The sequence below is a fragment of the Atta cephalotes genome, assembly GCF_000143395.1.
Source record: "Atta cephalotes unplaced genomic scaffold scaffold00023, whole genome shotgun sequence".
In the NCBI taxonomy this organism is placed as follows: Eukaryota; Metazoa; Arthropoda; class Insecta; order Hymenoptera; family Formicidae; genus Atta; species Atta cephalotes.
Window position 1 is genome coordinate 2,492,071 of NW_012130087.1, and position 14,302 is coordinate 2,506,372.

The window sequence follows — 14,302 nt, forward strand, 5'->3', positions numbered from 1 at the left end:
CGCACATTTATATACGAGATTTATATTAAATCTCGTATAAAGAAATAATTATCAAGTATTTACATTGTTAAAGGAAGTTATATAGAATCACACATTATCAAAATGAACAATATTTTCTGCTTTTATAATCGAATATCAATAGACTTTGCCGATAATTTTCGTAACTTTCATCGATACTTTTATAAGTTATTAGGATAGAATAGAAAATATATCGCCTGTCGTATGAGTATCGAGGCACCTTGTTGTACAGACAAAAATTTCTCATTCTCGGGCTTTCGCTTTAGCTCGATAATCGCGCCAAATGCCGCGGAATGTTGCAATTCGATTGACTGGCCCGGGGAAATGGATTCCTAATGGTCGACGTCACTGCGAACGGTGCGGCAGAACTATCAGTCTTGTAATGGAAACGGCATGTCGTGGAAACCGGGCAGCAGCTGGAGAAAGGAAGATACATTCACAAAGGCAGAAAGCGCCGGACATAGGCAGAGAAAGAGGAAGCAAGAAGGGAATATCGAATAAGAAAAAGAGAGCAGGAGAGAAAGAGAAGATGAGAGGGTAGAGAATCTTCCTACGTACCCTCTCCTCGACTCTCTAAGTCTGTTTTTCTTCCATCCTGTAGAAGTAGTTAATGGTTTTCTTTTGGGCGACTTGCCTCGCTGTGTTAATGCCTCTGCCGATTGAATAGAATCTCTCTTTCTCTCTTTTTCTCTCTCATTCGTCCTCTCTATTCCTTTTCCCGGTTTCCTCTGTCATTTCACAGCACTGGTTCCTCGTCTTTCGTATGCTCATCCTTTTCCCATCTGCACATCGACGTTCTTACTGAAGGCATCCTTCTATCTGTTCCGTCTGCTGACACCCCCAAGGGCGATTGTATCGATAAGTGGAAAACGTTTTCAATGCGGTAGAAAGCGCCTAAGAGTTCCATACACATGGAGTACGTCAAGAGTCGCATACGTTCTCTTGGCTATAGCAGAGATTGAAAGAAAAATCAGTATCACCAATGGCATTTAAGTAGAACTGTAGTTTTACTGATTCCCTTTGATTCTTCCAGAACAAAAATTCGAAATAAAAAAAGAGACATATTAATTATGGTTGATTTAGACAGAACGTTGTTTTTTTTTCATGAAAGTGTGATTATACTAATAATAAGAGTTATCGAGAATTTGATTTTTCGAAATACAAATATTTTTCACAAATTAACTTTTAGATGTAAAAATATATAACAAATTCTTCATTTAATTCCAAGTGAGTTTTGTTTTAACAAAACGTTGCAATTGTCGTGAGTTAATTGCGAATATATTGAAAACTGAATGTTGGAACGTTGTGAGAATAGCGGCGACAAATCAGGAACACACGTGATTTTTAATCGGTTCTGTATACATGCCGATGAAATAGTTAACGAGAACGTTCAGATTTTGCGTGCACTCGGCGAATGTAATTTAACGAATTTGTCTGGCAACGATATTCTTTCATTTCGCGAACGGCTTGAAATAATGGCCGACCACTCGTCTATCTTTATCACTTGTTCTGTAAGCTGATAATATGACTGTCGTTAATGCATTCGCATTCTGACTTGGCATTTACAACATTTGTTGTATTATTAATGATTAATTTGCTAAATTAAATTTGCACACACGGCTGTTACTACGGATAATTACTATTTATATTTAAATATTTCCGATTTCAATTGATATTTAATTATAAATTTTCACAAAGATGAACATGGAACTTAAAAATTGGATAAATGCAAATTGTTTTATAATATTGCGCAATTTATATTCATGCAATTACATTATAAAAATGAAATTTAATTTTACTGCCAGGCCTGAAACTTCTATTTCGTTAGCACAATTTATTAAAAATTTATTTTCTGACATTTAAAAAATTAATATGATAAAGTTGTTTCAAATGTATGAAGTACGGAGTATAATATAAATCCATAAGGTTATTTTTCAATTGGAAATGAATTTAAATTTATATAAAAATATTTATATAAAAATAGCTTTTTATAAAACTTTGTTCTTTTTTTCTTATAAGTTTCTTTATGCCAAATTTTTGTTTCGTAATCATATTATTTAATTCCAGAAGCTTTTCGTACGACGTCGCTAGTCGCTGACTCACTTTGTCATTTGAGATATCATCGTCGTCTCGATTACAGATCAGTTACGTTAGTGAAATACGAATAATTATGGCTAGACAACACGACGCTTCTCAACAGCCTCCGACGCGACGCCGGGCGCGATTTCTAATTTTAGTTGCGACAGAATCCAGGGCCGTGTCTCTTTCCTTGCGTAAGGGTGCACTCTCCTCTGCTGTCGTAATCTATCTTTCTTTCGTAATGGATCTAATCAATATTTAGAACGTGTATACCATTCACACAGTTTTAAAACAAGAAACAAAAGTGCATTAAAGGCAATAGAAATGTTATCTGTCGTAATCTATATTTTATTTTCGCTAAGTGCAACGGTAAATCGTTAAATCTAATTTTCTTTTTTGAGCAGAATTTAGAACATCGAACAATATAATCATTACTATTTAAAAAATTAAGGTACATTATTAGATATTTTGTAAATAATATTAATACGTATCAATATAATAAAGATTCTATGATCTTTACTTTTATCGGTTAAACTTGTTAACAATCACTGGACACATATTTTTGGCACTCAGACGAAATCGAGACGCACTACTCTAAAACACATTTCTCCCTTGTCTGTCAAGCGAGAAATCTGATCCGTGTGAGTCAACTCTTACGTACGTATTAATAGCTCTTAAATTTCATATTGAGTATCGGGTTGAGAAAAATTGCAGCTTGAAAAGAGAACGATTATTCACGCGACAAACCTGATCTCAGATTGAAGAGCAAATATAAAGCATTATAAATTGGGTTATTATAAAATAATGCTTTGTGTTATGACGCCTTTGTATTCTATAATAAAAAAAATGATAAATTTTATTATATTGCATTTATATTGTTGAACAGGATAGTAATACGCATTTGCTTGAAATTAATTTGAAATTCAAACTTATGATAATCATGCATAGGTATACTAGTTCGATATTCATAATCGATTTCTTATTTTATGACCTTTTAAGTAATGTCTTAAGATGCTAATATAGTTTTGTGATTTATGATTTATAATATTATATTTTAATATTTGCATTTGTAAGATAATTTTAAATATAAGGATCGACCTAAAAATTTTCATATTTAATGACTAAAGTTTATATGTCTTTATTTTGACTGGAAAAATATATATTTTTTATTAGAAATTTTTTTGTCACATTATTTTTTTCTTAATTTTTTTGTTTTAAAAGTTATAAAATTGTGTGATTTTAATTAAGGAAAAGGAATATATGTCGTAACAATCTGCGACGATTTCATCTCTAATTTTTTATTTATTAAAATTTTAATACTTAATTAATGAAAAACAATTCATTTTCTCCTTAAATTAAAATCTGAAAGCAATACTAATCAATTAATTAATACAAATAGTTTTTTCAATCCAAAGCAAAAATAAATCTTATTTTTCAAATAATAAGTTAATAATGCTTTTTAAAATAGAGTAAATAATAGATACCTATTATTTAACTTTTTATTAGAGAAAAAGACTAAATTATTTGCGTGTAACAAATATAAATATGTTATTAGTAATATATATTTACACATATATATCTATATGTGTATAATATTATTAATAGCATATTTATATTAAAATATAAATCGTTCGGTTGAGATATACATATGTATACGTACGTGTTTAATTTATTTCAAAACGCTCTTTCAATCAAACGTAATCATTCGTTATTTAGGCGATATTAAAATCTTAAATTAAATATATAATTAGTAAATACAAATTTAAGAATCTAAATCTTTATATACTTACTTGAGATTGGAAATTAAACACTTGTAATTTATTGTTATTATTTCTGTCTTTTATGTTACGAGAAAAATAAAATTGTGTGACTATTAATTGAAAAGATTATCACATTTTTAGTAGAAATTAAATTACTTCTTCTTTATTAAAATTATGTAATTTTATAAAAACTTGACAGAGTAAAAATTAATTTAAATTAATTTTAATTTAATCTAAATTCTCTTTCAATTAAATAATATAAATTTTACTTTTTAAATAAACGTTAAACTTAAAATTCTATTCTGTAAGTTTTAATGATTGTAAGGATATCGTTACATTATTAATAAGTTTTATATATGGTAAAAAAGCAGCGCAAAGACGATGTAACAATATTGTCACTATTGTTAAAGTCACTAAGTTACGGAATATTAGAATTCTTATATAATGACAGGAATGTCGAAATTAATGAAATGGAAAGAATTAAATATTAATTAAATGTATTTAAAAAGTTTTAAATATTTTATAGCGACAGTGACTGATATATGACTTTGATATTTTATGTCCACGCGCCAACATTCAAATGAGAAAACGACCGGTGCCGCAGGCGCGGGGATTATGATCATACCTCGCGAGAGTAACTAACTTCACGGTAAACGATTCGCGCGCGTATAATGGCGTCAACTACTTCGCAGTTCGCACGCTCATACAAAGAAATTATTGGAGAGATATGGTATTGGGATCATGAATTATCGTTTTGTCATGGAGAACAGAATATTCGGTGTATGTATTTCGCTATGCGTTATTTGTTTTGGAGGAGGGGGGGAAATATGTATCGGCTGGCAAAGGTATGTGGCCTTGGTTGTTTGTACCATACACGGCGTGCGTTATTACCCAAGGTCGCCGTGCCATCATTCGCACGGCGACATTCGGACCGCTCGGATGGCAGGTAATAGCGCTCTGCGTATTGCGACAATTACGAAATACTAAACGCGAGCATTCTCTGCGAACAATTGTGTAATTAGCGTAATTATATCGAAGCAACGCGGACGTGTATCTTTCACAGATCAAGTTGAATTAATAAGCGCATGATTTCTCAAAATCTTTCTCTTCCTCCTCTCTCTCTCTCTTTCTCTTCTCTCTCTCTCTCTCTCTCTCTCTCTCTCTCTCTCTCTCTCTCTCTCTCTCTTCTCTTATCGCTTTCATTTGATATTCTTTTCTTTCGTTAAGAAGAGTTATAAAGGCAAGACGTAGACTGTGTTTGCTTTGGCGCTCACAACGCTTAAGCATCATTTTTCTTGTTGCTTATTAAATATTAAACAAGGATAATTGATGCTCACAAGCAAGGTTTGTATACATAAGATCATTGCGTCACGCGCCTTGTTGTCATTCACAAAGTGACTAGTAAAGAGGCAACGCCGTGAGCCGTGCGAAGTTTTTTCGCGTGTCGAGAAACGCGATTATTTCTTACGAATTTTAATTGCGGTTATGAACTGATTACCAATTTTTGTGAGAATAAAATAAAACTTTCTATCATCTATTTATTTAAGCAGCTCTATTTATCTCTTTCTGTTCTTGTTAAATCATTATCTATAAATATTCCTGCGTTTAAATCCTTCTTTCTTCATCAGTTTTATTTATCTATTTATTTAAGGTCTATTTTGTAATGATGTTGTGATGATGAAGTGACTAGTATTTAACGCTCGATATTCATTGTTTTTTCAGATGGTATATTCAGATGATATATTCATGCAAGATCGCCGTATTATCAAAACAGTGACTCTAATAAGCAAGTAATGACACAAACGCCATTCTTCCTTTTCCTTTTAGAACGTGAGACGGAAGAAAACAGGAACGGATCCATTTTGAACAGTACCGTGTTTATATAGAGATATCTACGGTCGTAATTAATCCTGTGTTTTCACGTTTGTCGGTTGCATAATATGAATTACGTTGGACATCGCGCGCAGTGACATGTTAAAATCTAATTCCTGTACCTCTATGTTCATCCGTCACAGTGTATAATGTGCGCGTTGGTAGTGCCTCGTAAAGCGTCGCACAATTATTGTATTCCGATAATTGGTGCGCGCACGTGATCATAGTTAACCGTATTTTCGCGAGTGTGTTGTGAAAATTACAACAAAGGAAACTGAGAGGAGGAGGAGGAGGCTTAGGAAGCATCGAGCGACGGTGGAGTAACCACAAGGTAATTTATTATTTATACATAACTTGTTATCAGCTTTTATTTTTATAATCATTTTTGTGAAATAATTCTGTAAAATAATTGATAACTCGTGACGTTTTACTATAATTTCCTATGTTACAGTTCAACGTAGTTTGTAACTCCGCTGCTGCACATCGAATTGGTGAGTGATGACTAATTATTATCTTTTAGTCTAATTTGGAATAATGGATCTATGCAAATTGAATCGGATATAACGTAAAGAATGCATGTAGATGTTAAATTAATTAGTATAAGAATGAAGATATATTATTTTGCAAATTCATTATTTTAAAATGAAGAATTAGAGAAAAGGAAATTAAGATTAATTTCTAATCCTTGAACATATATATATATATATATATATGTGAAAGCGCACACCAGTATATCGTGTGTACGCATTTGAAAAATTAAAATAAAACTCATTGTATATCACAACGCATTTGGCACAGTATTTTAGTATTCTATTATACGAAAGAATACTAATTATAACGAGACACACTTAATTAAAAAATATAAAAATATAAAACTTAAAAATATTTGTTAATATTTTATACATAAGCAAGATTTTTAAGAATCGAAAATATGAAGATACATTAATAATATTATTAATATATAATAAAAAAATCGTCTAATTAAATTTTTTAATTTGCTTAGATAAAAAGAAAGAAGCAAAAAACTATACAAAAATATTGATATTTTAGAATATAAAACCTTTTTTCAAATTTCTCTTCATGATGTTCATGTCTTACGGATGATGAATAATGGAGCAAGACTTTTTTTATATATATTTTTGTGTATATATTTTATAAGAAATTAAAAAATAAACTAATATTTATAAAATACGATAGGAAAAAATAATTAAGTAATTAATATTTAAAATAATTAATAACTAATATTAAAATGTTATTTTAAATTCTCTTCTTTCTTTTCTAAAATATTCTTTAAGTTTAATTTGAAGTCTCTTATTTAAAACTTTTCTATATTTTTCAAGGATTAAATGTTATACATATAAAATGATATCAAATAATTAGAAATAGTTATAAATTTTATTGATATGTACATGTTACATGCATAAATAACAAAAAAAGAGAGAAATATTTCAAAATTATATAACCATGAAAATATATAGTTTTATATATATATATATAACTATATATAACTATATGTAGCTCTATTAATATATTCCAATTAATAAAAATACAAAATGCTAATGATTATTGATTATTGATTATTGATTTATTGTTAGAATGTGCTAGCTTTTTATTCTAATTTTTCGTAGCCATATGTATTGATAAATTGATAACTTGATTAATAACTAAACATTTGGAACAAATAAAATGAATACGAGAAACTCAATTACTTTGTCGCATAATTGCATAGCGTTCCAGAATACTCATATAATGATATTTTAATGACATCAGATTGTATAATCATTCCATTTTAATTGCTTATCAAAACGTAACTATTAAATGTATTTTAGGATATTTCATTTTGAGTATCTTATATAATGCAAATTTTTGAGATATAAAAGATTCATGCAACATAGTTAAATATACAATCCTTAGAATCGCGATGTAACTGTCGGTAAGAAGGGAAAAATTTCATTGGGAAAACACGTGCATTATTTTAACATTACAGAATCGGTGCCACAGTGCAAATCTATGTCTGCATGTTGCGTAAGTTTTGACATGTTTCGCGAGCTAACACAGAACTGAACTAAACTGATAGACCACAGAGAATATGGGGAAAACATCCCCGCCATAGTCTGCAGGGATATTCCTGAGAAATGGTCGGAATCATATCCCGATGGGAAGTAACTCTTGTCGCGATACTTCGTTAAACCACACGGATTTTCCTGCTGGAATCTCGGCGGCATTGCGCTGCTCCCTGGATGAAGTGAAAGTCGAGCAAGTTTTGCTAACTGTATGAGGCGATAAAGCGTTCCGATTACTGTCGCAAATACGCTTAGTTTATGCTGTTTCCGAATTTGGGAACCCTTGTACTTTTTTTACTTTAAACTTCCAATTTCTCTGATTCTTTTATGAATATGACAATGTAATATTTCTTTTGATATTTAAAAAACTCCTAAGAGAAAAATGTTTGATATTTGTAACTAACTATAATTATACATATATTTATACATAATTATACAAAATTATATATTATATAATTATAACATATATTATATAATTATACATAATTAAACATATATTATCTATAATTATGATTATTACTGCCTTGGTTGTCCCAAAATAACTGTAAAATTATAGTTACTTGAATCATTTTTATGATATTTTGTGACTATAACAACTATAATTATAGTCATTTTAGATTGCCAACTATATACATTTGTTGCTAGACATACTGTTATTATTATTATTATAGCAGTAATAATTATAATTATAGTAATATATAATTAATATAGTTACAAATACCAACTCATTTTTCTCTCAGTATAAAATGATTATTGTTTAATTCTATTAACCTATTATTTAAAGAAAAATGAGACCTTTAATTATGAGAACATATAGCACACATATCAAAATAAAATAAAATAAATAAAATAATCAAAATCTTAATGAATGAAATTACTTTGTGCAAGCACTTAAAAAAGAAACAATTTAAATGTTACACGAAAATATATTACGATCAATAAGACAAAAATTGTGCCGTTACATTAGATAGTCTAGTCTAGCAACTCTCTTCGTTAAGTATCGATAATAAATTAATCGTTACGATGTTCGTGCGATCGACAGAAATTCCAGCCGAAATTCCGCGGCACTTTTCGTAGTCGAGTCATCCGAAGTCGAGAAACTCTCGTATATCCGGCGTCGAACTTCCCTTTCGCTTTGTGTTTATAAAAGGTCGACCATCGATGGAACGGGAAAAGAGCTTTTGATTTATGGTAGCGTTTTTGCCCCCCAACTTTAAAGGGCGATTTTCCGTTTCAGCGAGCCGAGCCTAAAGAGACGAAGCAAAGCGACGCGCGTCAAAATAATATCAGCTTGCCGAGAGAATCTGAGTTGAAGCACAGGTAGTCAAAAGCTTCGCCATACGATGTTTCCCTGGCGAGCTTGACATTTGGGTTATAAATACCGCGACTCATCAATGGTACAACTATTGCCATTCAGAGCGTCGGAGAGAGATAGTGGTGAGAATGGGAAGGCAAGTGTATGGGAGAAGAAAACTACCAAGTGTGAATGGCGAAGAGTAAAGAGATAGAATGTAGAACATACATGGATATATTATACATCTTGGTTAAATTCCGTGTCTAATAAATTAGTGAGATATATTTCAGAGAAATCCATTTACATTTCAGGAGATAAATTTGTTAATTAATTTACTTCTCTTATTGAAAATATGAATTGAAAAATTAAAAATGTATAATAATCATTTTATATATAATGTATGTATAAAATTTCACACGATGTTAGATACGTTAATAATCAAAATAATTGAAACATTTCAAGCTTAATATATCGTTCAAATATTGACAATATTTGAATAGGAGCTGGATGTTATACACAATGTGTAAATATTCTTAATATAAATATCTATGAAATAAATATATATGAAAAATTATCATTCAAAATGTCAAAATCACTTGGTATCAATATAGCGGACATTACTCGCGAAATATTGATGTTTTTCTGAAAATCATCGGTAAAGGTAACATGTAAAACAATGTAATAAAACCTAAACAATAAGCGAATCATAGATAGTAGAACGTAAAGCAATAACGTAAGCAGTAGCAAACCCATAATGGGCTTTCTATAATAAGCTTCAAATTCTAAAATCATTTACGACTAAACGCAATAATTTTTATATAATAATTATTTTTTTCTTCTTTTAGAGATTGAAAATTCTTTTCCAGGATTAAAGTATATAGACGCGTTAATACGTGTCTATGCGTTTATGCCAAGAACGAAAAAAAATTGTTTAAATTGAGATCTTTTTTATCATTTGCTATTCCAATATAACATCAGAATTGACAATATCATGACAATTTGCTTGATATAAAAGCTTTGCAATCTGTATTTATGACCACATTGTGGTCCACAGACTAGTAGTTTACAAACAACATGGAGTTCGTAGAATTAGACTTAGACATCTAATTAAAATGCTATTATTCTACGAAAATTTACGTAGTAAATTACGTAATATGTATGCGTGAGATATTGGAGTAGTAGTATATAAAGATGTGACAATGTGTCGCATTTTATCAATAAAATAGCGATCTTGTCGGAGTTCGAGCTTTAGGATCCCTTTAAGTCTTAAGTCTTAAGAAATTGACCAATCATTGTCGATTATTTTTTTCACACTTGATTGTGGTTGGTCAATTTTTTACGGTTTAAGACTTAAAAACTTAGGTAATGGCTTATTATAGAAAATCCATAATATTGATTTGCTTGCTTTTATTGCTCTATAAATTTTTCTGTATCTTATAATTCATAATTTTAATACTCGCAGAGGATTTCTATTACAACAACGTCCAGAATTGTGAAATTCGCGGAAAGAGTAAAATGCTTCCGTTCGTAGCTACCCGATTTTCAGCTTTCTTTGTTAACGATATAACTGTGCGATATTCTTCGAGGTGCAACCCTGCGACTCATTTTGCACTCAAAATATCGCGCCGAGAAAGTCATCACAGAATCGCAGAATTATCCTTTACAGTCGAGTGTTTCGGTGAATATTCTATAACGAGAGAGAAATGAAGATAAGACCACTTTGAGAAGTTCATAGTATCTTAGGTATCGAAGATAATCACTCGCGCGCGTAGCAAAATTTTTTTTCATTTCCTCTATGTCGTGCTCGCGGACACTGCGATCCCAATACAACCGTTCTTACTCCGTTCTTTTCCTTTTATCATAACGCAATAAAGCTACCTTGACGCTAATTGATTAATCTCGCGATAGAAGGATGAGAAGAAATAAAAAGATCATGTGGATATCGTCGCGAGAGAGGAAAGACCGCGACATCGTCAGGCCATCTCTTTTAATTTTCCCTCTCCATTGTAGCGCGGATACTTTAATTTTGTCAATGGTTTCTTCCATTATTTGGGAAGCTCTCCTTTGATGCTATAAAGATATCCTCGTTCGATAACACTACCAGACCTTCTCCGGAACTTATACTCTTGTTGGGCAAGAAGACCCGCAATATTGCGTTATTACATCTATATCATTTCTCGCCCGCCCTAACTGGCTTTCAGCGATATGGCAGAAAACATCTTTATCTCGCATGAACGCTCTTCGAAATCTCGGTTCATTGATTTAATTCGAAAATATGTTTGTGATTTTTTTTTTTAAATGAGCGAGTGACATAAAAATCTGTCTTTGTGAATATAATTAATTAAAATTATATAAAATATAATTATAGCTAAAAAACTTGCATTAAATAAATTTAACACATTTCGTGTATCCCAAATAATCTACTCAAATTTTTATATTAATATAGGATGAATATGTAGAAAATAACACACATATCTATTACGTAAAAGAATTAACAAAAATACTGATAGTTTGTAAGTAAACTATGAAAACATATTTTTTCAGTAAAATTAACATTTATATATAAAAAATATGTTAAATTAACACATTTAAATTATTTATCTTAAATCATTTATCTTAGAATTTATATTTTAATTATATATTATTACATTATTATGTTATCTTAAGGTAAAAAATGTTGAGTATCAATTTAATGTAAAATTTATAAAATAATGTAATAATATTATGTTAAATTAATATTCGGATATGTTAAAAGTTCAACTGACAAAATTTTAACAAAAATGTAAATGAATCGTTTTTAACGCAAATACAAAAAATTGTTTTTTACAGATAAAAGTATATAAATTTACATACGTAATTTTTTTATCTTTGTATAGAAAATATTTGCTTAATTTTTTATATCGCAATGTTCAGCTGTTTTTTGTAGGCAATGATACACAATTAGTACGATGATACCTTTTAATCACTGTCCTCTCGTAAAATGTCTGTAAATATCGTAAAATCGCACAACCATCAAATGGTAGTAACGCGATATCTGATCTATCAGAACAAGAATCCAATGCACTTTGAATCCGAAGGGTGCCGTTAGGGCTTGGCACAAAAAAAAACGACAGAGAATCCGGTATGGTTCTTAGTGAGGATGAAGTGCCTGATGGTGAAGTCCTCTGGAGAGCTTTCAAGTGCTCCCATCCTACATTCACCTCCTTCGCCCCTTATCGCCATCCCTTCTCTCTCATAGTCGGTCGACCTCCAACCTTAACCATCGAAGTATTTCCAAGAAGCCCCCTCCGCGTTCATAAAAGTCTTAATTTGCACGACTATGATATATATCGCGATTATGCCCTGATTCGTCAAGAGTTACCCTCTACGTATCCCGTCTCGCACACCTGAACAGTTTCCTTGCGACCGGTCTTTCTTTCTTATTCCTATCTGACATTCATCTTCGTTCTAGACTTCCGCTTTCACTGTGCCTTCTGCCTTTGGGAGGACCCACTTCCGCTGTCTTCTTCTGCCTCAAGGAAAAATTTCTACGTGTCCCGCAAGGGATAAGTTGCAATCCCGCTGTTCTTCATCGAGAAATTATGGCTCGTTCTCTGACTCTCGCTCATGGATGTTTTATCGCGTCATTATTTTCTCGAGACTTAACCTTTTGAAATGTATACTGTCTTTTTAATTCCATCTTTTTTATTTTGAAGAAAATTTTTTAAAGTATTAAATATTTATATATAGATAAATGAAATCGTTCCCTTACTTCAAAAGTGACAACTAAAAAATTTAAGTTTCTCAGGAAAGGAAAAAAATTATTTTTTAATTTGACAGAAAATTATTCGACATTTGCCGACATTTGATGATATTATTTGACTAATCAAATAATATCTGCAAAAAGAATATTTTCTTAGAAACATAGTTAAATGTTATTTTTGTCATTTTCATTTCACAACTCTTTAAAAAATTGCCCTGTTTGAGTTGTGACAATTTTGATATCTTATAAAATTATAACAAATTCGAAATAATTCATCAAAAGTGACATAACTCGAAATATCATCAACAGTTTATATTTAACGAGTTAAAATAAATTCAAAATAAAACAATTTCTTCTACAAATTTCAATAGTCAAAATTGTCGTAATTTTAAATATTTTCTGTACAAGATTGTCCTTTTTCAAAAATAATTCAAAATGTGTGTCAAAATTTAAACGATTATTCGAGAAAATAAATATGTAATTGTTTTGAAGATTTATTATATTTCTGCTTTCGCTGTTATAAATGTTAATGTATTTTAAACATTATGAAAATTATAGCACTGAAAAAACATTTGATTGATAATAGACAAACTAGAAAATTCAGAAAAATTGATTATATCAATTAGAATTCCGATTATGGAAGATGTAATCACAATTTTCTGGTTTGTCCATTCTCAATCATAACATTTTTCTCAATAAGAATAGAATATTAAATCTTGATTAAGTTCTTAATAAATGATACGTCAGTTTGTATAAACGCGGGCACGTTGTGGGCCACCACATTGCGGTCCAATTTTCCTGAAAGGCGTGCCTTGCACCCAACATTTTACTGGCATAGCGATATCGCGTTACAAAGCAGTTTTTTGAATCCTCTCTTTTTCTCTCTCTTTCCTTCTCTGTTTTTTTCGATGTAGCTTTGGAGTTGTTGACTGTTGAACTGTTCCTCTCGAACGTTTTCAAAATCAAAGGCATGACGTGCCCTTTGACAGTATTCCTGCCAAAAGGGCCCACTCGAAGTGCTTCGGAGTATTGCAAGAGCGTCTTCCCTCGAAGCGTCAGCTCCTTGAAACGCAGTCGATGAAAGGGAGTAACTTTACCTTTCTTGATAAAATTATCGGAATTTTTTATAAAAATTTTGCCGGAAGATACCGTCGGGTGCAGATATGAAGAAGTAGAAGGAACAGATGCGTTGGTCGCGATACTTTTTTCTTCCATCTTTCAGTACCTTTGATCGTTGCTTACTTCGTAAGCAATTGACTGTCATTTGCAGTTATTTTGCGGATACACGAAATATGTTTTCAATATATGATATATAATACGAATATAAATATGAAATATATAAATCTCTTATAGAAAAAATAGAAACGTTGAGAAAGAGAGAGAGAGAGAGAGAGAGAGAGAGAGAGAGAGAAGAGAGAAGAGAGAATAATAGTAAGTATACAACNATAAGTATACAACTATTAGTGTCTGTCTT